Here is a 23505-nt window from a genome sequence, read left to right as displayed (position 1 = left end):
AATATTCAAATATCAGTTTAGTCAATGGGAAAATTCTTCCCCAGGGAATTCCTTCTTTCCCACTTGATTGGCCATGGACTGCGTAGAGAGCAGACAGGTCTGTCACCTGACTGACTGGCCTGCCCTCTTAGGGGTACCCAAAAGGGCACCTTGAATTGTGTCAACAAATGGGTGCACTGGAATTTTGGGAGATGCTACCATGGCCTCTCTAGGAAAACCATAAGCCTTCAGCAACACTATAAACACCTGGGTGGCTCAGGTGGTAGATCTCTGGCCTGTGTGGCACCTGACCTGGTGAATGGGAGCAGTGCAAAGCTGACAGCATCTCATCCCTAGAGGTAGGTGTGAGCTGGAGCCGAAGGGGATGGCTATGCAGGGATTCTCAGCTAAGGACTGCTCGGGAGAGAAGCATCCTCACCTGGAATGGGAGAACAGAGATGTCCAACATCAATCCCTTTGTTGCAGCAATGTTGGGAGTAATGAGGAGGGAAAGGGGGAAACTAGATCAAATGAAACAGTAATTGTAAAGTGCTTAGCACAGTGCCCGGCACATAGCCAGCATGATCTAAATGATAATTATTATTGTTGTTGTTGGGGCAGCTCGGTGGTACAATGGATAGAGTTACCAGGCCTGGAGTCAGGAAGACTCATCTTCCTGAGTTCAAACATGACCTTAGACACTTGCTGGGTGACTCTGGGCAAGTCACTTCACCCTGTTTGCCTCAGTTTCCCCATCTGGAAAATGAGCTGGAGAAGGGAATGGCAAGCCACTCCAGTATCTTTGCCAAGAAAACCCCCAAAGGGGTCATCAAGAGTGGGACATGACTGAAAAACAACCACACAACAAAATTATTCTTGTTACCATCATTATCATCATCATTATTAAAATATAATGGGGGCAGCTAGGTGGCACAGTGGATAGAGCACTGGCCCTGGATTCAGGAGGACCTGAGTTCAAATCAGACCTTAGACACTTGACACTAGTTGTGTAACCCTGGGCAAGTCACTTAACCCTCATTGACCTGAAAAAAAAATGTGTGTGTATACATATATATATATATATATATATAAAATTGGAAAATTTTTAACAAATCCAATAAAATCCAATAGAACACGGATCATGGAAGTAAACATGCTGCCTGTGGGGATTCTTCTATACCTTTTAGTGTCCTTCTTCAAGCTTGACACCAATGCCTAAGAAGGTCAAAGGAATGGCATGTGTTGACTGCACATGAACTCTGCTACTCACTGTAGGTCACCTTTATAGTCCTGAGTCAGTGGGTGGCACATACCTATGTGGCCCATGACTGGGTGGGAGTAGAGGAGCAGTCCCCTCCCCTAAGGGGAGTCAGACTTTGCTCCCACTTTCTGTTTCATTTTCCCCACCCCAGACTTTCAGAAAAAATGCCTACAACAAAGCTTAGGTGACTCACATCTAGGGACTCCTATAAAGGGATTAACAGGGTCTTTGCTAGAGAGGGATTTGATATACAATGTAGATAAGACATAGGACAATATTTATTTCCTCTTTAAGAGAGAAAAAATGTTCAAAACTCAAATGATGATAAATCATTACCATCATTGTAATGTCCCCTAAAGGTAAAAGCCTTTTGTGGGACTGCAGGACTGACACTTCACCTCATCTCTGACCTCTACTGATCTTCTGGATAGACAGGGCATGCCTTGGGGAGTGGGAGTGGGGGGGGGGGGAGGAGAAGAGATGGGAAAGTATTTATTAAGCACCTACTATATACCAGGTACTGTGCTGAGCACTTTACCAATATTATCTCATTTGATCCTCTGGGATAATTCTGGGAGATAGGTACTATTGTTATCTCCATTTTCCAGTTAAGGAAACGGAGGCAGACAGTAGTTAAATGACTGGCTCAGAGTCATACAGCTTGTAAGTGTCTGAGGTTGCGCCATCTAGCTGCCCCGGTACATATACTTTTAAAAACCCCAGGGGCAGGGGCAGCTAGGTGGCACAGTGGATAGAGCACTGGACCTGGATTCAGGAGGACCTGAGTTCAATTCCAGCCTCAGACACTTAACACTTACTAGCTGTGTGACCCTGGGCAAGTCACTTAACCCTAATTACCTCACCAAAAACAAAAAACAAAAAAACCCAGGGGCAGAATAAGGCATACATTTTCAGGTAGGGTCCATGGATTGGTCTGTTTGTGGCTATGTGTACATGGTCATGATTGCTGAGGCAAAGGGAGAGAAATACCCTCCTTCCCCATCTCCTAATGGAAGCCCGAGGTAGAACTGGTAGAATCCCAAGTCACAAGTTCAAAATGGTGGAACAGAGCGATGGAGCAATTCTCCTCTCCTTTTGTAGCCAATCCAGGGGCTGGCTCTGCTAATCATCTATAAAGCAGAGCCGCCCCTCCCCCAAAATCATGGGGATCAGTGAGGGATTACTAAACCATCCCTTAGCACTGAGCCAGAGTCCTTGACCACCCCCACAGATCCAGTGTTTGCCCATTTCAATGGGAGGTACCACAGGCCAGAAAATTAGGGGAATTTCCCAGATTACACCAGTTTGGCTGTAAGCTTGTGTATGTATGTATGTATGTATACATATCCATATTTATGCAAATAGATATATGGATATATATGTCTATATACACACATGTGTGTATCTATGTTTAGACCTGTGATTTCATCAGTATGGGGGGTTCTCAGGAAGGAAATTCCCTGTACCAATGCTGATTGGTAATCACTCGGCAATTTAGAGCCTTGGAGAATTGTCTGGGGGTGACAACTGGGGTGACAAGGGTGACATGCTCAGGTCACGTGACCAACTCTGTGTCAGGCTAGCCCTGAACCAAGGTCATCCTGACTCTGAAGGCTCTCGCTGCCCTCTGCCATTAGGATTTTCCCATTTCTCCTTTTCTTTTCCCTTCTCCCTCTCCTCCTAATGTTCTTTGGGTTTGTGTACTCAGGCTGTATATAATTCCTGGCACCTGGTAGGTGTTTAATAAGCACTAATTGGAATGGCACGACAAACATGACATATGTGATGATTTTCAGTAACATCCAGGATATTTGCTACCACTGAGGCAAATGCCAGGCAAAGTTACTTTTCCCAACATCTAGAATGCTTTCTCTCATCCCCAGCTATTTTAAAAAGTCAAATTCAAATCTTATTTCTAAGGAAGCAGTTCAGGAGAAAAAGATCTGGTGGTTTTAGTGGATCAAAAACTCAATATGAGTCATCAGTGTGATATGGTCACCAAGAAAGTTCATGCAACCTTAGACTATGTTAAAGAAAATCATAACGTCCAAGCCTGAGGAGATAGTTCAGCTGTACTCTGATCTAGTCAGAACACCCTTGAAATATTGTTTTCACTTCCCATTGATCAAACATAATAATAATTGTCAAGTGCCTAGAACATAGTAGATGCTATAATAATGCTTATTCTCTTCCCCTTCTCTTTTCAGTGCCATATTTTAAGAAGGACATTTATATGGAAGAGACAATGTCCACAAAAGGGCAGCCAAGAAGGTGAAGGACCAATAATTTAACTATCTCTCTTTTATGCTCTGCATCTTTTAGCAGAGAGGTGGTGGACTACAGGGGCAGAATGAGGCATACATTTTCAGACAGAGCCCACAGACTGATCTGATTGCTTAACTATTTCAAAGGCAGAGAAAAAGCAGGAAGGCATTGAGAAGTGACAGGACTTTGAGGGGAAAGAATATCAATAAAACTCTTTTTGAAAATAAAATAAAATCTCCCTTTCTCCACTCTTGACTCCTGTAAGGAGTTCACAGCTGATGACTGCTAATTGCTAACATAAGATCAGATTTCTTCCTGGGGTGGAAACTCCCAGCATAATAGCAAAGGATTTATTTACTTACCTGGCCTCCTTTGCTTATCAAGAAAAGACTCCAAGATGCTGTGAAAGCCCGCGTAACAGAAACCCTGACTATAGGGTAAAGCTCAGACAGAGATACTTAAAAAAAAAAAAAAGAACCCAAAACAACTGGCTTTTTTTTCCCCTTTTTTGCCACACAATCATACCTTATCCAGATGGGTCTTAGGGAAATGGTGACATCCTGTGGCCATCTGGGGCACAATAATTTCAGAAGCAGCCACCATGAGCTTCCTCATTGCTAGAGCCCTAGTTAAAAATCTAGCTAGCATTTTAGAGCCAGGTGGGATAGGAAGTACAGTGATAAGGGCATTGGAGCTAAAATCAGAGCACCTGGGTTGAAATCCTGACTCTCCTCCTTATGATCTGTGTGACCTTGGACAAGTCATGACTTCCCTGGACCTGTTTCCTCTACTGTAAAATGAAGAGTGCTATACTAAGCTGGCCTCTGAGGTCCTGTCTGGCTTTCAATTTATGACTCTGCATTAGCAATTCTCTACTGTGACCCTTTACTTAATAGATGAAAAAGAGCAGCCCACAGAGCTACTATTACATGCACTGAATTAGCCAGATTCGGGTTTAACATTCCACTAAACAAATTGCCCCTGAGTAACAGCTGAGTCCCTCCCAGGCTATATAAAGATTTAGGTTGTTTATATTTGGCATATACTTATATGTGCACATGTCTTTCCCTCCAATAGAATGTAAGCACCTTGAGGGCAGGGATTGTTTCACTTTTGTTTTTGAATGCCTAGCACCTTGTATGTGGTACCTGGCACACAGTAGGTAGTTAATAAATGCTTGTTTGATTGCTTGTTCGGTTGGTTCAAAACCTGCCTTGGACACTTGCCAGGTGTGTGATCATAGGCATCTCATGAGCTCTCAGAGACTGAATTTTCTTATCTGAAAAATGGGCAAAATAACACTCACAATAGCATTGTTAAGGGAGCATAACACAGTGAAGAACGGGGTCAGTTTTGGAGACATAAAGCCCTAGCTTACCTTGGGTAGGTCACTTAATTTCTCAGTGTTTGGGGCAACCCTTTGAGACTTTAGTTTGTAATGAAAGTACCAACTTGTATGGAGAGAGGAAATCTCCTCTCCAGAAATTCCCTAGGCCATTGACATCATAGGTCTTGTCTAATAATTTTCAAAAATAATACCTGCAGGGGCAGCTAGGTGGAGCAGTGGATAAAGCACCGACCCTGGATTCAGGAGGACCTGAGTTCAAATCCCGTCTCAGCCACTTGACACTTACTAGTTGTGTGACCCTGGGCAAGTCACTAAACCCCAATTGCCTCACAAAATAAATAAATAAATAAATAAATAAATAAATAATAGCTGCAGTGCCTGACTCATTGCATTGTGTGGCTCAAATGAAATAATGTGTGTAAAGTAACATAGACTCCTTGAAAACATCTTTTTTTTTTTTTGGTTCACAATATTCTCTCTCTTTTTCGTGTGTGTATCCAGCTCTTTGTGACCCCATTTGGGGTTCTGTTGGTAAAGATCCTACAGTGTTTTGTCATTTCCTTGTCCAGCTCATTTTACAGATGAGGAAACTGAAGCAAATAGAGGTTAAGTGACTTGCTCAGGGTCACATCCTACACAGGTAGTGTGTCAAAAATAGGATGTCAGCCTTCCTGACTCCAAAACCTACTCTTTACCCACAATGCAATGCCACCTCTCATTATTTCTTTATCTTTCTTTTCTCCTCCCATCCCTCCTTCTCCTCTTCCTCAACTTCAAAATCTGGGGCTTTAAAAAGTATATGCAAGGGGCAGCTAGGTGGTACAGTGGACAGAGCACCAGCCCTGGATTCAGGAGGACCTGAGTTCAAATCTGACCTCAGACACTTAACACTTACTAGCTATGTGACCCTTGGCAAGTCACTTAACCCCAATTGCCACACCAAAAAAAAAAAAAAGTATATGCAGGGGCAGCAAGGTGGCGCAGTGGGTAAAACACCAGCCCTGGATGCAGGAGGACCTGAGTTCAAATCTGGCCTCAAACACTTGACACTAGCTGTGTGACCCTGGGCAAGTCACTTAACCCTCATTGCCCCAGAAAAAGAAAGAAAGAAAGGAAGGAAGGAAGGAAGAAAGAAAGAAAGTATGTGCACCCCTGAAGATCCTGAAAATCTAAACCTTGTGGGAGGGAATATGCTAGGGGGGATTACAGTTGGAAGGGAAAGGAGGGAACCTAAGATTCTCTCTCATTAAAGAGGTTCTGGAAATGTGGCATGGTATTTTCCCCAGTCTGCATGTTGTTGCCCATGTATGGTGTGTATAAGAATGAAGCAACTCTACTTTCAAATATTGAGCCCCATATTGCATCAGAAACCTCCCTACTAAGACCCAACTGCAGATACAATCCAGTTCCCTGCTAGGTGGCACAGTGGATAGAATACTGGACCTGGAGTCAGGAGGACCTGAGTTAAAATCCAGCCTCAGGTGTTTATCAGCTGTGTGACATTGGGCAAGTCACTTAACTTCTGCATCAATCTCCTAATCTTTAAAATGGGGTTCTTGGAGAAAGAAATGGCAAACCACTCTGGCATCTTTGCCAAGAAAACCCTACAAAAATGGGGTCGTGGAGAGTTGGACACAATTAAATGACTTTGAAAGGAAGAGACAGGTAGAGGCATTGAGAAAGAGAAGTGATGGAATGCAAGGGGAAAAAAAAAGATTTCTCATATCCACTATAGTAAATTATTAGATTTCCCAGTTTCTGGTTTCACTATTAAGGTCGATATACTTTCAGAGCCATAACTAGGATAGGGCAACTGGTGCTTTGTCCCAAAGCGCCCAATATCCAAGGAGTACAATTCTTCTCCATTCTCTCCCCGCCAATTGCAGCTTCCCCAACAGTGGCCCCAGAGTGACTACAAAAATAGTCATTATAGTCTACAACAGACCACCTGGACAGGAGGAAATAAATAGATGGGGACTTGGGGAAATAGATCATAAAGGTGGATTTGAGCCATGATATAGTCATGATGAGGGATGTCAACTATCTGAACAGCTGCCGTAGTACTGTTTCTGCCAAAGCAGAGCGGCTAGGGATTTCTTGGCTTGATTTAGTGATAATTTCATCCTTCAAAAAGTGGAGGAAGGACAAGAGGAATTGCCTTTCTGGACCTAATTCTCATCAACAAGAAGCAATTTGTTTTTTAAGTTGAAATGATGAGAACCTTGTGGGTGAAGTGACCACCCCATCTTTCAATTTGTTCTAGAGAAAGAGAGGAAAGACTGCCATGTTCTAGCATAGGCTATAGGTTTTTGTCAAGTAGATTTCACTGGGTTTAGAGACAGGATAAGCAGAATGCCATAGGCTAAAATGCAACAGGGGAAACTAGCTCAGGAAGGATGGGAAACTCAGAAATGAATTTCTGAAGACAAAAATAGAAATAATTCTGAGGAGGAGAAGGGCAGGGCATAGTTATCTAATGTGGATGTACAAGGAATTCTTCAACCAACTTTTAAACCGGTTTTTATCTTTTTTTTTCTTTTTTTTTTAGTGAGGCAATTGGGGTTAAGTGACTTGCCCAAGGTCACACAGCTAGTAAGTGTTAAGTGTCTGAGGCCGGATTTGAACTCAGGTACTCCTGACTCCAGGGCCGGTGCTCTATCCACTGCGCCACCTAGCTTCCCTTAAACCGGTTTTTAAAAGATGTGGCTAGCTAAGTGGCATAGTGGATAAAGCCCTGGGCTTGAAATCAGAAGGTTTCATCTTTATGAGTTCAAATCTGGTCTCAGACACTTACTAGCTGTGTGACCCTGGACAAATCACTTAACCCTGTTTGCCTCAGTTCCTCATCTGTAAAATGAAGTGGAGAAAGAAATGGCAAACCACTCTAGTGTTTTTGCCAAAAAAAACCCCAAAAAACACAAAACCCAAATGGGGTCATGAAGAGTCAGACATGACTGAAACAACTCAGTAACAACAGAAGATGAAGGCAGGTGTAGGTATTGGGAGTGTATTAAAAAGTGTGGTCTGATTTTTAGGAATGAAATGCCAAAGTGCAAAATAAATCGAAAAAGGGAGGGGGAGGGATTTTGGTGGGGGAGCTAGGTGATGCAATGGATAGAGCACCAGCCTTGGAGTCAGGACCTGAGTTCAAATCCAACCTGAGACATTTACTAGCTGTGTGACCCTGGGCAAGTCACTTAACCCCAATTGCCTCCCCCCAAAAGAGTATTTTTTAAAAAGCTATATTAACTGTAGAAATATGTTTGATGTGTTTGTACAAATATAACCTATATCAGATTGCTTTCCGTCTTGGGGAGGGGGGAGAGGAGGGAGAGTGGGAAGAAATTCAGAACTAAAAATCCTATGAAAACAAATGTTGAAAACTATCCTTACATGTAACTGGAAAATAATAAAATAATTTTATTTTTTTAAAAGCTATATTAGGGAAAAGAGATAGATCAAAGGAGGTTTAGTACAGCTGCTGGGATGTGGATGGGACAGTGATAATTGGTGATAGAAGACAGAACTACTCAACTCACATATTTTTTGTGTTCTTTGACAAAGAGAAAAAAAAAAACCCTTTAACTGGAAAACAAAGAGAGAGCAAAAATGACTAGTGGGGAATTGAAACTCAAGCTAAATGAGATCATTAGGGATCACCTAGCCGCCTTGATGAGTTCCCATTACCTGGCCCAGACAGACTGGATCCCAGGGTACTGAAAGAACTAGAAATATGATTGCCAGCCCCCATCTGTAAGATCTCAGTGACTTCAGATAATGGGTCAGGCAGGATTGAAGAAGGAAAATATTCTGATCTTTCTTTCTTTCTTTCTTTCTTTCTTTCTTTCTTTCTTTCTTTCTTTCTTTCTTTCTTTCTTTCTTTCTTTCTTTCTTTCTTTCTTTCTTCTTTCTTTCTTTCTTTCTTTCTTTCTTTCTTTCTTTCTTTCTTTCTTTTGGTGAGGCAATTGGGATTAAGTGACTTGCCCAGGGTCACACAGCTAGTAAGTGTTAAGTGTCTGAGGCTGGAATTGAACTCAGGTCCTCCTGACTCTAGGGCCAGTGATCTATCCACTGCGCCACCTAGCTGCTCCCAATATTCTGATTTTTAAAGAAAGTAAATGGCACCTACATAGCTTGTGAGCTTGACCTTGGTGACTAGTAAAATTCTAAAATGGATTAATTAAAGAGATGGTTCGTGAATATCTGGAAAAGGAAGTGGCTCTTCAAAGGGCCAATATGGGTTTATCAAGAGCAGGTCATGCAATATTAACCTCATTTCCTTTTTTAATTGACAGAGTTACCACACTGGTTTATCAAGGGAATGATGTGAATAAAGTTTATGTAGATTTTAGTGAAGCATTTGGCAAAATCTCTCAAGACAGTGGACAAGCTGAAGTTATATGGACTAGGTTATTGTAGGTGAATTTTTAACTACTTGGATAGTAAGACCCAAATTGTTGTTGTTCTTTGTTTGCCTCAGTTTCCTTATTTGTAAAATTAGTTGGAGAAGGAAATGGCAAACCACTCCAGTATCTCTGTCATGAAAACCCTAAAAGGAGTCACAAAGAGTCAGACAGGACCAAAATGACTAAACAACAACAAAAATCATTATAACTATAACATTTAACAATAGAAAGTTTATCATTATCACAGGATACCACTGGGACACTCAATCTATCTACACGTCATCACTCACTTGAATCATAGGACCTCCTTTCCTACTTGTGTGTATTTGTAAGGGGCTAAAATTCTAGCTATACTGTCTAAAATATCTAATGAGTGGTCGCTAATAAATCATAAGCTTTAGCAAGAGTTAGACTTTTAAGCATTTATTGAGAATAAGAATTTGGTAAAGAGAGAGAGAAAGGCCTAGATTCCTCTATTTATTTACTTGCCCAGGGTCACACAGCTAGTAAGTGTTAAGTGTCCGAGGCCGGATTTGAACTCAGGTACTCCTGACTCCAGGGCCGGTGCTCTATCCACTGCACCACCTAGCTGCCCTGATTCTTCTATTTATTAAAGGGAGAGCACATTTGTAGCTCCCTTCTCCACCAGAGTCCTCAGGAAAGAGAATGAGCCAGCACACCAGCCTCCCCCTTCTTCATCCCACAAGCAAACATCACTTCCTGACACCAAAGAAAAGATGCATGGTCCTGCCCTCAGAGGCCCTCTCCTTATGTTGGAGCTTTCCTACAGTAAGTCTCCAGCAGGTGGCGTCATTCCAATCATTACAGTATTCCTTGCCACTTTTTCATAGGATAAGAATAGATCTAGAATGGGACGGACTCTCAGAGTCCAACTCTTATTTAATTGATGAGGAAACTGAGGTCCAGTGAGGTTGAATGACTTACCTAAGGTCACATGGGTAGTAAACATAAGAAATGGGATTTGTACCCAGGACTTCTGACTCCATAACCACTATTATTTCCATTGTACCAGACTGTTTCCCTTCTTGAGTACAGGTCAACAGTGGAAACATGTTAAAGTTCACTTGTGTCACATTTCATTGCTGTGAGGTCAACTGCAATTTCAGCTCCTCAGAGATTAAGAAATTCCAAGTTTCAGGGGGCAGCGAGGTGGTGCAGTGGATAAAGCACCAGCCCTGGATTCAAGAGGACCTGAGTTCAAATCCGGCCTTACTAGCTGTGTGACCCTGGGCAAGTGACTTAATCCTCATTACCCAGCAAAAAAAGAAAAAAAGAAAAGAAATTCCAAGGTTCACAATTGTAGAGAATGGCCAACATTTATGTTGAAAGGATTTCTTTGCACTGGATGACTTCTCGTGTTGGTTAAATTGTACCACTTCCCCAATTTTTTTTAAAGTTTTGATTTATAGGTTTGATTCAACTGATCAGTCAAACTGGTTTCATTTAAAAAAGATAAACATGGCATGACTGGAATCCAGGATGGATAGAAAACAAGCTCGGGATCCAAAAATGTTTCAACCAGCAATAATTTGGGGCCAAGAATAATAAGATAAAATGTAGTAAGGATAAACACTCTTTCTTATACTTAGGGCCAAGAAATTAACTTCACAAGTACAAGATTGAGGGGGCAGCTAGGTGGAGCAGTGGATAAAGCATCAACCCTGGATTCGGGAGGACCTGAGTTCAAATCCAGCTTCAGACACTTGACGCTTACTAGCTGTGTGACCCTGGGCAAGTCACTTAACCCTCATTGCCCCACAAAAACAACAACAACCAAACAAACCCCCCACAAACAAGTACAGGATTGGTGGAGGGAGTATAGCTAAATAGAAGTTCATCTGAAAAAAAATCTGGGGGTCTTAGTGAACTCCAAGCTTGAGTCATGACAATCAAATGAACTGCATTGAGAGACAACATCCAGGGAGCAGCTAGGTGGCTCAGTGGATAAAGCACTGGCCCTGGATTCAGGAGGACCTGAGTTCAAGCCCGGTCTCAGACACTTAATATTTACTAACTGTGTGACCCTGGGCAAGTCACTTAACCCTCATTGCCCCACCAAAATAAACCAAACAAAAAAGAGAGAGAGAGAGCATCCAGGACTAAAGACATCACAGTCCCCTTGTCCTCGGCCCTGAGACCATGAGTGGTTATTGTGTTCATTCTGGACAACACCGTGTAGGAAGGGTATTGATAAACATGGACTTTGGTCATGGTCAGGAATATGAAGAATTATCTTCCTCTCTCAGGAAATTTGTACTCAGTTATTTGGTCACTGATGGATGAGTTTTCACTTTAACTTGACTGCAGCCAGGCCTTTGTGCCACTTCTGGCCGTTTCCATGCCTCTTCCCATTTTCTAGCTCCTCTTAATGTTCTGTGTTCTCCCATTAGAATGTAAGCACCTCAAGAAGAGGGGTGTTTGTGGTTTTTGCTTGTTTGTGGTTTTTGGTTTTGTTTTTTTAACAGAGCCAGTGCTTGGCACAACACATTGTAAGTGCTTAATTAAACACTCCATCCTTCTTCATCACTATTATTCATTCATACAGTGCAGAGCATCCAGAGGACAGCAACCAAAAGTGGTGAAGGACCCTGTGCCCACATCATGTGAGAATTTGTTTTGTTTTGTTGTTGTTGTTGTTTTTTTGTGGGGCAATGGGGGTTAAGTGACTTGCCCAGGGTCACACAGCTAGTAAGTGTCAAGTGTCTGAGGCTGGATTTGAACTCAGGTACTCCTGAATCCAGGGCCGGTGCTTTATCCACTGCGCCACCTAGCTGCCCCCGAGAATTTGTTAAAGGAACTGGGGAGGCTTATCCTGGAGAAGAGAAGTCTTAGTGAGGACATGACAACTGCCAGTCATGTACAAGGAGGATTAAGCATGTTCTGCTTAGCCCTGGGGGCAGAAGAACTAGGTGCAATGGGTTGAAGTCCTGGAGAAGGAGCTCTAGGCTAGATGTCAAGAAAAAAACTTATAGCTCCTGGGGCAGCTAGGTGGTGTAGTGGATAAAGCACCGGCCCTGGATTCAGGAGGATCTGAGTTCAAATCCAGCCTCAGACGCTTGACACTTACTAGCTGTGTGACCCAGGGTAAGTCACTTAACCCTCACTGCTTCGCAAAAACAACAACAACAGAACTTATAGCTACTACTAATTGGCATTTTCCAAAAAGCAGACTGAGCTGCCTTCTGAAGGAGTGGGTTCCGTCTCAGTAGAGGCTGCCCAGAAAAAACTTTTTAGTTTTACACCACTTTTTAGTTCCATCCTAAAGCACATTCTTACTCAGATGATCTCTGAAAGTTCTTCTAACTCTAGGATTCAGTAATTTTGGGAAAAATAACAACATAAAAAGCAATGGCAAAATAGTGTAAAAAAGAAATAACTAGCAACACCCTAAGCCACATAGAGGGCTCTTTGTTGCTGTAATTAATTACAGCTTATTTGATAAGGTGCAAGACCCATGATTCTCTTGGAGAATTTATCAATCTCGGTCACCTCAACAGTGGTGCAGAATGAAACCCATTTACACTTTCTTATCCTATATAATTAATCTCTAAGTCCTCCATAAAGGATTCATTCACCGTACTGAAACCTGTCTTCTTGTTCTTGTAGTATCTTCAAGGTACCAACATATTCCTTGGGCTGTCCATGGGATCTTTCAGTTTCGATCTCTGACTGTCTTACTTCCTTTTCCAATCATACATTTCCTGGATGATGCCTTTGAGACCACTTCTTGAATATGAATCATCCTTGGGAATGTGTTGCAGCCTACTTACGCCCACCATTCATCTCTCCCTTATTAGTCACCCACAACTGCTACTTTTGGGAGATTTGGGTATTCCATGATGCTAAGCCTTATAGCATCATTGGTGCTTTATTGTTAGATGGGAAGGGTTTTATGGCAGGTTGTAGCTTAGGATGGCTTGGGATGGCTGGGAAGTTTCCCAACTGTGATTCAGCTTGCCCTCTAATTTCTATTCCATATCATTGTTCATTCGCAGTCCACTGAACACATAGATTCTAAGTTTTACTTCAATGGACTGTGTGTATGTATGTATATATATATATACACACATATACATATACGTATGTATGTGTATATATATATTTTTTTTTTCCTTAGTGAGGCAATTGGGGTTAAGTGACTTGGCCAGGGTCACACAGCTAGTAAGTGTTAAGTGTCTGAGGCCGGATTTGAACTCAGGTACTCCTGACTCCAGGGCCGGTGCTCTATCCACTTCGCCACCTAGCCGCCCCATGTGTATATATTTTTAATGCTTATGGTCTATGATAATCATCAAGGTCAATGAATCCAATCCCCTCATTTTACAGATGAGGAACCTGAGGTCCCCAACTCCTTGATCTTTCACCCCACCATTGCAACCATTTGCTAAGTCTTGTTATTTCTACCTTCACAACATCTCTCATATTCATACCCTTCTCTCCTCTGACACTGCCACCACCCTGGTCTGGTCCTTCACACCTGAATACTGGACTATTGCAATAACCTGCTACCTAGTTTGTCCTTACCTCTCCTGCTACCTAGCCTGCCTTAAGTCTCTCCCTACTCCAATCCATCCTCCACTCATCTGTGAAACTGATTTTTCTAATGTGCAGATCTGACTCTGTCACCTCCTGATATTCAACAAATATCAGGGATTCCTCTAGCCTCCAGGATCAAATATAATATCCTCTATTTGGCTTGAAAACCCTCCATAATCTGACTCCCCCCTGACTTTCTGTAGAAATTTTCTATATAAATATATGTAATATAAAATATTTATATTTAAATCCCTTTATATTAAATCTATTTTATATTTCTATTATAATAATATAGTGTATATATACTATGTAATAATATATAAATAAATATAAATCCATCTCTCTCTCTCTCAAGAGACTGATAGCAAGCTGGCCTTGGAGCCAGGCAGACCTGGTTTCAAGTCTAGTCTTTGACATACACTAGCTGTGTGACCCTGGACAAGTCACGGAGCCCCTCACTGCTTTGGGTGACTAACTCTCTACAAGTATAAGTTGCAGAAAAGATTCCAGACTGTGTTGGTAGAGACAGTTTTCTAATCTGGGAGTTCCTTATACCAATGAAATCTTAAGTCCTGTTCTTTTCCCCTACTCCTTATATAAGTACTTGTTTCCCCCATAGAAGGTAAGCCTCTTGAGAGCAGGCACTCCTTCACTTTTATCTTAGCATGTCCACTGCCCTGCAGGGTGTCTACTACATAATTTATGCTACTGGACTTGGCATCAAGAAGACTTGAGTTCAAATCCTCTTTTATTTACCCTGGACAAGTCACTTCAACTGCATGGGCTTTAGTTTTCTCATCAATAAAATGAGGGTAATAATAGATACCATGTCCCAAGATCACCGTGGGGATGCTATGAGAAATCACATGTAAAGTGTTTTTACAAATCTGAAAGTCCCATGTAAATAGTTGTGGCTCTTGCTGATTTTTTTCTAAAGCCTAATTTGTTTTGGGGCTTCACTGAGGGGGATGTATAGTGTCCAGGACTAGGGAGGTGAGAGACCCACTGTATTCTGTCTTGGTCAAATGACATCTGGAATTTTATGTTCAGTCTAGGAAGAACACTGACCAGCTGGACAGCGTCCAGAGGAGGGTGATGAAGGGCTGAGAGTCCATGCCAGGTAAGGAGCAGCTGGAGGGACTGGGCTATTTACCCTGGAGAAGAGAAGAGCTAGGGTACTCCTAGTCCCTGTCCATTTATTTATTTAATCCACATAGTTCAGAATGTTCCCGGGCTGTTCCATCAGCCTGTTGTGCTTTTGCTCCAGCCCCCGATCCCAGGAAAATCAGGCTCAGATGTGTTCTTGGCTCATCCTGAGCTGACAAATCCTCCAGCGATGCGCTTTCAGAGAGATACTATCAAGACATCTCCTTTGGAAATCCAATGTACTTTCTAGTACTTTGTCCTAGTTAGAATGCCTCCTTCTTAGGGCTCGATCTGTTCAAAGCCAGCAGAATTCTGAGTCATTCCTCCTCTCTGGTCATGACATATTTCTGGGAATATGAAGAACGCTTCAGAGACGTGACATTCCTTAGCCTGGAGTTGTAAGTCAATTCCCCACTTCCTTTCTAGTCATGTTGCGTCATCTGTGAGAACAGGACTGGACAGATCTGTTTGAATCCGACATGCCTTAGGAAAGAAATGCAGGCAGGCACACACCACAGGACTCCACCCCTCCTTTTGGAGTGGAGTCTGATTCTTCTTGCCCAAAAGAAAAATGGGTTACAGCTGTGCTCTGTTCTAATTATGATGTAGGCTTGGATCAGTACCCTCTTAGACTAATCCATCAATTAATGTACCTTGCATAAGAATTGCAGATGGAGGATGAGCTGGGCTTTGAATCAAAGAGGAGGGAATAGAATGGACTGCTTTTTTGAGAAATTATCTTATATTTCCATGGATCAAGAAGCTAGGTATATTATATAAATCTCCACCATCATAGTCATATCTAAGATGCACTGAGAAGGAACTATAGTTCCCTTAATGTAGCCCAAGAACAAATTAGGGTTTGTTTTTTTATATTGGGTTTTTAAAAATTACAAATTTGGGTCTTTAAAAAATAACAATATTTATAATAATAGTCAGGTAAGAGGAGAAACAAGGGAGAATAGAATTAAGGAAGCTAACAGTGGGAGAGGATACAAATTCTTTAAGCTTAAGGACTATTGAATTCTTTTTATTTATATCCTCGGCACCTAGCACAGTGCCTCGCACATGTGGGTGTTCCTTAAATGTTTCTAGATTTAGGGGGCAGCTAGGTGGCACAGTGGATAAAGCACTGGCCCTGGATTCAGGAGGACCTGAGTTCAAATCCGGTCTCAGACACTTGACACTTACTAGCTGTGTGACCCTGGGCAAGTCACTTAACCCTCATTGCCCTGCCCCCCCCCCCCCCCCCGCAAATGTTTCTAGATTCATTGATTGATTTCAGAGGGTACCTGGGAGGAGGAGATAGTTAACAGTGACAAGGAGGATGAGTACCAAGAAATAGCTATTGGAGACAGACAGATATGTGGATAGAATACCAGCCTTTGAGTCATGAGGTCCTGAGTTCAAATCTAGCCTCAGACATTTACTAGTTGAGTGACCCTGGGTGAGTCACTTAACCCTGTTTGTCTCAATTTCCTCATCTGTAAAATGAGCTGGAGAAGGAAGCGGCAAACCATTCTAAGAAAGCCCAAAATGGGGGTCTCAAAGAGTCATCTAGACATGACTGAAATGATGGAACAACAAAATCGGAGACAGAAGGGCAAGAAATATGAATAGACAGTTTTCAAAAGTAGGAGTACCAATTTTCTTTATCCTTTGTAAAAAAAAATTCTCAATTTCATCTCCATGGATGGCTAAGATGGTATAGAGATGTTGAACATGGGAACTGAAAAGTCTAAGGACCAGGAGGCCAAATCAGTCATCACCCTGTATGTCGAAGTCCCCAAGGATGAAGGTCAGGGTTAAAGGGGAGAGGAAGATGGCAAGCCAGCTCCTGGAGAAAGGAGGGGGCACAACCTGAAAACCAGTAAATCACATTTGATAGAATTATAATAACAACAACTACAGCAACAACAACACTATCTCCCCTGAATAGAGAGATAGTTCTCTTTTAAGATGAGTACCATAAAGCAGTGGGAAGGTTTAAGCCCAAGGCTGGCAGCAGCAGCCAAGACCAGACTGCTGACTGTGCTCGCCAGGACTGCCTGAAGCCTCCTGGTGCTGATATAGACCAGAGCCACCACCCAGCCCTTGCAGTTCCTCTGCTGTAGATTGGATCAGTGGCAAGCAGCAACCCAGGCCAGGCTGCACTGCAGGCTGCCTCTGAATTTGTGGAAATACATTCCAAGCACAGGAAGTGGATACAGCAGGGACCTGGCAGGGCTGTCTCCTGCAGCTCTAGTTTCCATTCCTTTCCCATGAACCAGACTTCTCCAGGCTCTTATCAGTTTTATTTTGGTGCCTTTAGATGTTCTCAAGTGCGCACTTGTCTGTTTGCATGCTCCCTCTTGACTGCCTTGTGCCTGGGAGAAACTCACATGATTATTTATAACCAGAGTTTCTTTTTTAACTCTGTCCCATGAAGTTGGGACTTCCTGTGATGAAAAAAATGAGTTTGGACAGTGGCAGCTCTGGTGGGACAAATCCAGACCTTCCTGCTGTCTGATCCCTCAAGACTATCATCTTGTTTTCCTCTTCAATCTGACTGGAAATTCACTGGCTCCAACCAAAGGAATTAAAGGGAGAGCCCAGCAACTCAGTCCCTGGACAGACTCCTTCAAAAAAGGAGAACATAGGGGCAGCTAGGTGGCGCAGTGGATAAAGCACTGGGCCTGGATTCAGGAGGACCTGAGTTAAAATCCAGCCTCAGACACTTGACACTAGCTGTGTGACCCTGGGCAAGTCACTTAACCCCCGTTGCCCCGCCCAAAAAAAAAAAAAAAGGAGAACATGATTTTTTTCTCTCTCTAATTTTAGGAGCTGATATGTGCCACACTGAATAGAGTGTCAGGCCTGGAGTGAGGAAGAACGAAGTTCTGACACTTACTAGCTGTGTGACCTTGGGCAAGTCACTTTACCTCTGTCTGCCTCAGTTTCTTCATCTATAAAATGGAGAGAATAATAGCACCTACCTCCCAAATTGTGACGATCAAATGAGATAATATTTATACAGTGCTTAGCACAATATCTGGCTCATGGTAAGTGCTATATAGATGTTAACTGTTATTATTATTATTATTAATTTAAAGGATGGGGCATTCTAGAATCCATCTTAACCAAGAAATATTGATTTGAACAGATTTTTCTTTGAATAATGATTGACCTTAAAGTTAGGATCCATATCATATGACCAAAGCTGAAAGATATCACAGAGGCAAACCCATCCCCCCCCCACCCCTCATTTTTCAGATAGTTAAACTGAGGCTTAGAGAGGTCAAGTGACTTGCTCAGGGTCACCAAGCTAGGGAGTATCAGAGCCAGGACTGGAACCCAGCTTATCTGTTTTCACATAGAACATTTTTCCCCTACTGGGGAAGAATTTCCCCAGAGATGATGAAAGGCAGGGGAATGGTGCAAAAATGCTGGATTTGGAGTCATTTAATACCCATGTAACCTTTGGCAAGGTACTTCATTTCTTTGGGCCTCAGTTTACTCATCTGTGAAATGAAGGAGTTAGATCAAATGGCTTCTGAGATTCCTTTCAGATCTAAATCTATGATCCTGTGCCCCAAATATTTTAATCCAAGTGATAAAGGAGCCTGTGGAGAACACATCTGTAAATGACATAGTGGATAGAGTACTGAACTGGAAGTCAGAAAGAGCTGGGTTCAAATCCTCCCCTCAGACACTTAATAGCTACATGACCTTAGGCATGCAATTTCTTTTCCATGGGCCTCAGTTTTCCCTTCTGTAAAATGAGAATGTTGAACTGGATGACCTCCAAAGGTCTGAAGAGATGAAAGATATGTCAAAGATAATAATAACTGCTAGCAGTTATATAGTATTTTGGGGGGGGGGCAAAGAGGGTTAAGTGATTTGCCCAGGGGTACACAGCTAGTAAGTGTCAAGTGTTTGAGGTCAGATTTGAATTTATATAGTATTTTAAGGTTTGCAAAGCACTTTACACATCTTATCTCATTCTATCCTCATAACAATATGGGTGGGGTTAGGGGTGAGTGGGTAGGTGCTATTATTATTTCCACTTAAGAGATGAAGAAACTGAGGCAAATAGTGGTTAAGTGACTTGCTCAGCATCATAATGTCTGAGGAATGATTTGAACTCAGATCTACCTGAATCCAGGTCCAATGCTCCATCCACTGTGCTACCTCTCTGGCAGAATATTAGTGCTGAAAGGAAACTAAAAGAACATCTAATCTTCCCCTTAATTATATTGATGAGGAAACAGACCTAAAAGGTTGAAATGACATACTGTTAGTAAGTGGCATACTTGGGATTTGAACCCAGCTCCTCTAACTCTAAGTACAATACTTGGTGGAAGGGACTTTTTTTTTTTGGCAGGGCAATGAGGGTTAAGTGACTTTCCCAGGGTCACACAGCTAGTAAGTGTCAAATGTCTGAGGCTGGATTCGAACTCAGGTCCTCCTGAATTCAGGGCCAGTGCTTTATCCACTGTGCCACCTAGCTGCCCTTCCTCAGACATTTATTAGCTGTGTGACTCTGGGCAAGTCCCTTAAACCTTTTTGCCTCAGTTTCTTCATCTGCAAAATGACTCAGAGAAGGAAACAGCAAACCACTCCAGTATCTTTGCCAAGAAAACCCCAAATGGTGTCATGAAGAGTTGGACATGACTGAAATGACTGAACAACAAGACAAGCCAGGCCCTGTGTGCTAGGCCCTGGAAGTAGAGAGACAAAAATGAAATGGTCCCTGGCTCTGTTTTCTATCTCCTTCTTTGAAAATACATGGTGTTTTACAGGATTATAGATCTGAAACTGGAAGGGCTTCTTTGTAGGCGAGGAAGCTGGGGACAGGTAGGATAACTGACTTATTCTTTGTGCAGAGGAGGATATAGAGAATATTTTTTTTTGTTGTTAACTAGATCATAGGATCATTGACTTGGAGATGGGAGGGATATTGAGGTCATTAGTCCAAATTCCTCATTTAACAGATGAAGAAACCAAGACTTAGAGAGAAGTGACTTGCTCAAGGTCACACAAATAGCAAGAGAATTTAAACCTAGCTCCTCTGATTACAGGCAGCTAGGTGGCACCATAGTGAACAGAGCACCAGACTTGGAGTCAGGAAGACCTGAATTCAAATCCAACCTCAGACAATTACTAGCTGAGTGACCCTGGTCAAATCACTTAACCCTCTTTATTTCACTTCCTCCCCTGTGAAATGGACTGGAGAAGAAAATGGCAAATCGCTCCACTATCTTTACCAAGAAAACTCCAAATGGGGTCAGGAAGAATCAGATATAATTGAAATTACTCAACAACTAAATAACCAATTTGTATCCCTAGCACTTAGCACAGTGCCTGGCACATTGTAACTTCTTAATAAATGGTTTTCCACTCATTCAGCAACCAAGAAATTGCACAAGAGAAGCAAAGTAAAGGATGCCATCAGAGGGATACATGATGGGGAAAGAGTTGGCTGATTATGTGCTGAGAGTAAGGGACCAAGGACAGCTCTCATGTATTCATGAGTAAGGACGGGGCTCCATTGATTAGTCCACTCACTTAAAAGGAGTTTTTTGTTGTTGTTATTATTGTTGTTGTTGTTGTTGTTGAATTGTTTCAGCCTGTCCAACTCTTCATGACCCCAAATTGAAGTTTTCTTGGCAAAGATATTAGAGTGGTTTGCCATTTCCTTCTCTAGATCATTTTATAATCGAGGATACTGAGATTAACAGGGTTTAGTGACTAGCCTAGGGTCACACAGCTAGGAAGTGTCTGAGGCCAGATTTGAACTCAGGAAAATGAATCTTGGCCTGGCACTCTATCCACTGAGCCACCTAGTTGCCCTAAGATGAGATTAGAATACTTCTTGATTGAATCAATTATCTGAAACCAAGTGTGGAAAAGGGTATGTACCATCTCCTTGAATCAAAGTCATTGTGTGAGAAAATTGGTCATTCCCTTAAAGGAATTAGTATAAAAGAAAGGAGCTATATTAACTGGAAGAGACTGAAATTCCAGAAGCACAGAGTTGTGTAAGTTGGGCTTCTAGCACACTTCTGAGGAGCAAAGCTAGTATCGATCTGTGGTGAATAAGGGAATTGTGGTATGGGGCAGGGCAGGAATGGTCACTGGGTCTTGAAGTATCTTAAAGCCAGGAAGAAGTGCCTAGAAAAGTTTGTCTCTTTCCCTATCTTCCCTTCCTAGTCTCTCTAACCACAGGTATTATATAATATAATCAGCCTTTTCACTAAACAAACATTTCCAGTAAATTGATTTTTGCCTCAACCACGAAGAGACTAGGAGTTTACTAGAGACTGTTATAATTGTAGTCAAAGAGCCTAACTTCTGCCTAAATGTTGGGAATTTTCCAAACTGAAGGCTCAGAGTGATTGTGACTGGACTCAGAACTTTTTGTCTGAAATCAGCTCCCTATCTGAAGAGGAGATAACTATGTCGTAACTATGTAGAGAAATCCTTCTCTAGGCTTTAAACACGCTAATTATTGTAACAGGATGTCACAGGTTGCAATGTCAAAAGAACTAGAGAGGTAACTAGGTGGCACAGTGGATAAAGCACCAGCCCTGGATTCAGGAGGACCTGAGTTCAAATCCAGCCTCAGATACTCAACACCTACTAGTTGTGTGACCCTAGGCAAGTCACTTAACCCTCACTGCCCCACAAAAAAAAAAAGAACTAGAGAAAGACATCTACACATTGGGTAGACCCCTCTGTGGAAGTGAAGAGTCTCAAGAATGAGAGGGGTGGTTGGGCCACAGTCTGCATCACTGAAATAAGAACTCACATTGGTGAGGTCACAGATCTGTCAAAGTATTTATATACTTTGCAAAAATGTTTAAATACAAAACTGATTATAAAATCATGTCATTAATGTATTGGTTTTCATGACCCCATTTGGGGTTTTTCTTGGCAAGGATACTGGAATGGTCTGTGATTTTCTTCTCCAATTCATTTTCATTGCCTTTTTGTGCATGTTTTTTTTTTCTTTGCAGGGCAATGAAGGTTAAGTGACTTGCCCAGGGTCACACAGCTAGTAAGTGTCAAGTGTCCGAGGCCAGATTTGAACTCAGGTCCTCCTGAATCCAGGGCTGGTGCTTTATCCACTGCACCACCTAGCTGCCCTCCAGTTTATTTTACAGGTGATGAAACTGAGGCAAAGAGGGTTAAGTGACTTGCCCAGGGTCACACAGCTAGTGCCTGAAGATGGATTTGAATTCAGGAAGATGAGTCTTCCTTACTCCAGGCCCAGCACTCTATCCACTGCAGCACCACCTAGCTGCCAAGTTTATTGGTAGTGATATGCTAATATTCTTTCAAAATATAAGCTCTTTGAGAGTAAAAACCGGTTTTTTTTTCTTTGTTTTCCAGGTATCTATTGTGCTAGATGCCTAGAAAAAATTTTTAAATGGAGGCTGTGATTTCATCAGCATGAACAACTCCTTAGTGGGGAAACTCCTTCCCATTCTGGGGATAGTGATTTCCAGCCTTAGAGAATTGCCTGGAGCCAAGAGGTTAAATGACTTACCTAGTGTCACATAGGTAGTATGTGTAAGAAGAGCAACTTGAACCCATCTGTTCCCTGGCTCCAAGGCCATGCCTGAAGCCATGCTGCCCTGCACTCACTTAGACCTGGAGATATGTTCCTCGAACTGAATCGACTTGAAAGCCAGCGCTTTCTTCCAAGGATTTCTTCAAAAGGGTTGAGCTCCACCATCTGAGAAGGGTGGCATGTGTGTGCTTGTTTGTGGGATTTAAGTGCTCAACGTGTCCTCAGAGATTTCCATCTTTTTAAGGCCTGGATACCATCTCGAGAGTATTTTTTTCCCTTTCATGGTCATTTCGTGGGCTTCAGGGATAATTAGCAATGTGCCTCATCCTGCATCAAGAAAGCCAAGCAGGGACCCTGAATAAACATGTCCTGGCTCCATTTCCATAGACCCAGAACAGACAGACTGTTATATTATCTCTCATGAATCATGGGCTTTTAAATTTATTTTACATTTATTCTGAAACAACACAAATCTGCCTCAAGTCATTAATCACCAGCTTTGCATGGGTGGGGTAATCGTAAAACCCCATTAGCTCTGCATCTCATTGAAAAGGGGGAGAATAGAATAAAAAGCTTTTCTTCTTAGGTTGCTTTCTCTCCTGACTTCCAGAAAATGGGGTTTGGGGTAGCATGAGTGAATGGCTTGCAGATAGAATAGTATATGGCAGTAAATATTCCAGTAATGGTAGTGCCTTGCTTAACCAAGTCCCTGCAAACCCTCCTGGGAATCACATTGTGTTTTGTTTGGGGTAAATGGAGAGGAAAAGATTAGGAGAGAAGTGCAGAAGGGGACTTTACAGTGGGGGAAAAAACACTGAAAAAAGAGACACAGAGGAATCAAGCAGGGAAAGACCCAACAGCCAACAAAGTCTTTCTTTTGGGACCCATGAGAGAGTTCCTTCTTCTATACTCTCTCATTCCAGTCTCTGTCTGAAGATGTATAATTCATAGGGTCATAGATTCGGAGCTAGAAAGGACTTCCAAGGCC

At 42.3% G+C, this 23505-nt stretch overlaps 2 long non-coding RNA genes across 2 annotated transcripts in view; both read left to right on the top strand.

The window, feature by feature from the left end:
- LOC122745901 overlaps positions 1–17914 on the top strand; it is a 33797-nt gene extending 15883 nt beyond the window's left edge. Inside the window, exons 2-3 of the long non-coding RNA XR_006355502.1 lie at positions 14867–14936; positions 17783–17914. This is a non-coding gene — a long non-coding RNA (uncharacterized LOC122745901). The remainder of the gene's footprint in view (positions 1–14866; positions 14937–17782) is intronic.
- A 38-nt stretch (positions 17915–17952) lies between these two features.
- Positions 17953–23102, top strand: LOC122745903. The gene is made up of 2 exons (XR_006355504.1): positions 17953–18003; positions 22337–23102. It is a non-coding gene; the product is annotated as an uncharacterized LOC122745903 (long non-coding RNA).
- Positions 23103–23505: the final 403 nt, after the last annotated feature.

The sequence above is a fragment of the Dromiciops gliroides genome, chromosome 3 (genome assembly GCF_019393635.1).
Source record: "Dromiciops gliroides isolate mDroGli1 chromosome 3, mDroGli1.pri, whole genome shotgun sequence".
NCBI classification, from domain to species: Eukaryota; Metazoa; Chordata; class Mammalia; order Microbiotheria; family Microbiotheriidae; genus Dromiciops; species Dromiciops gliroides.
This window is presented reverse-complemented; position numbering and strand designations above follow the sequence as displayed.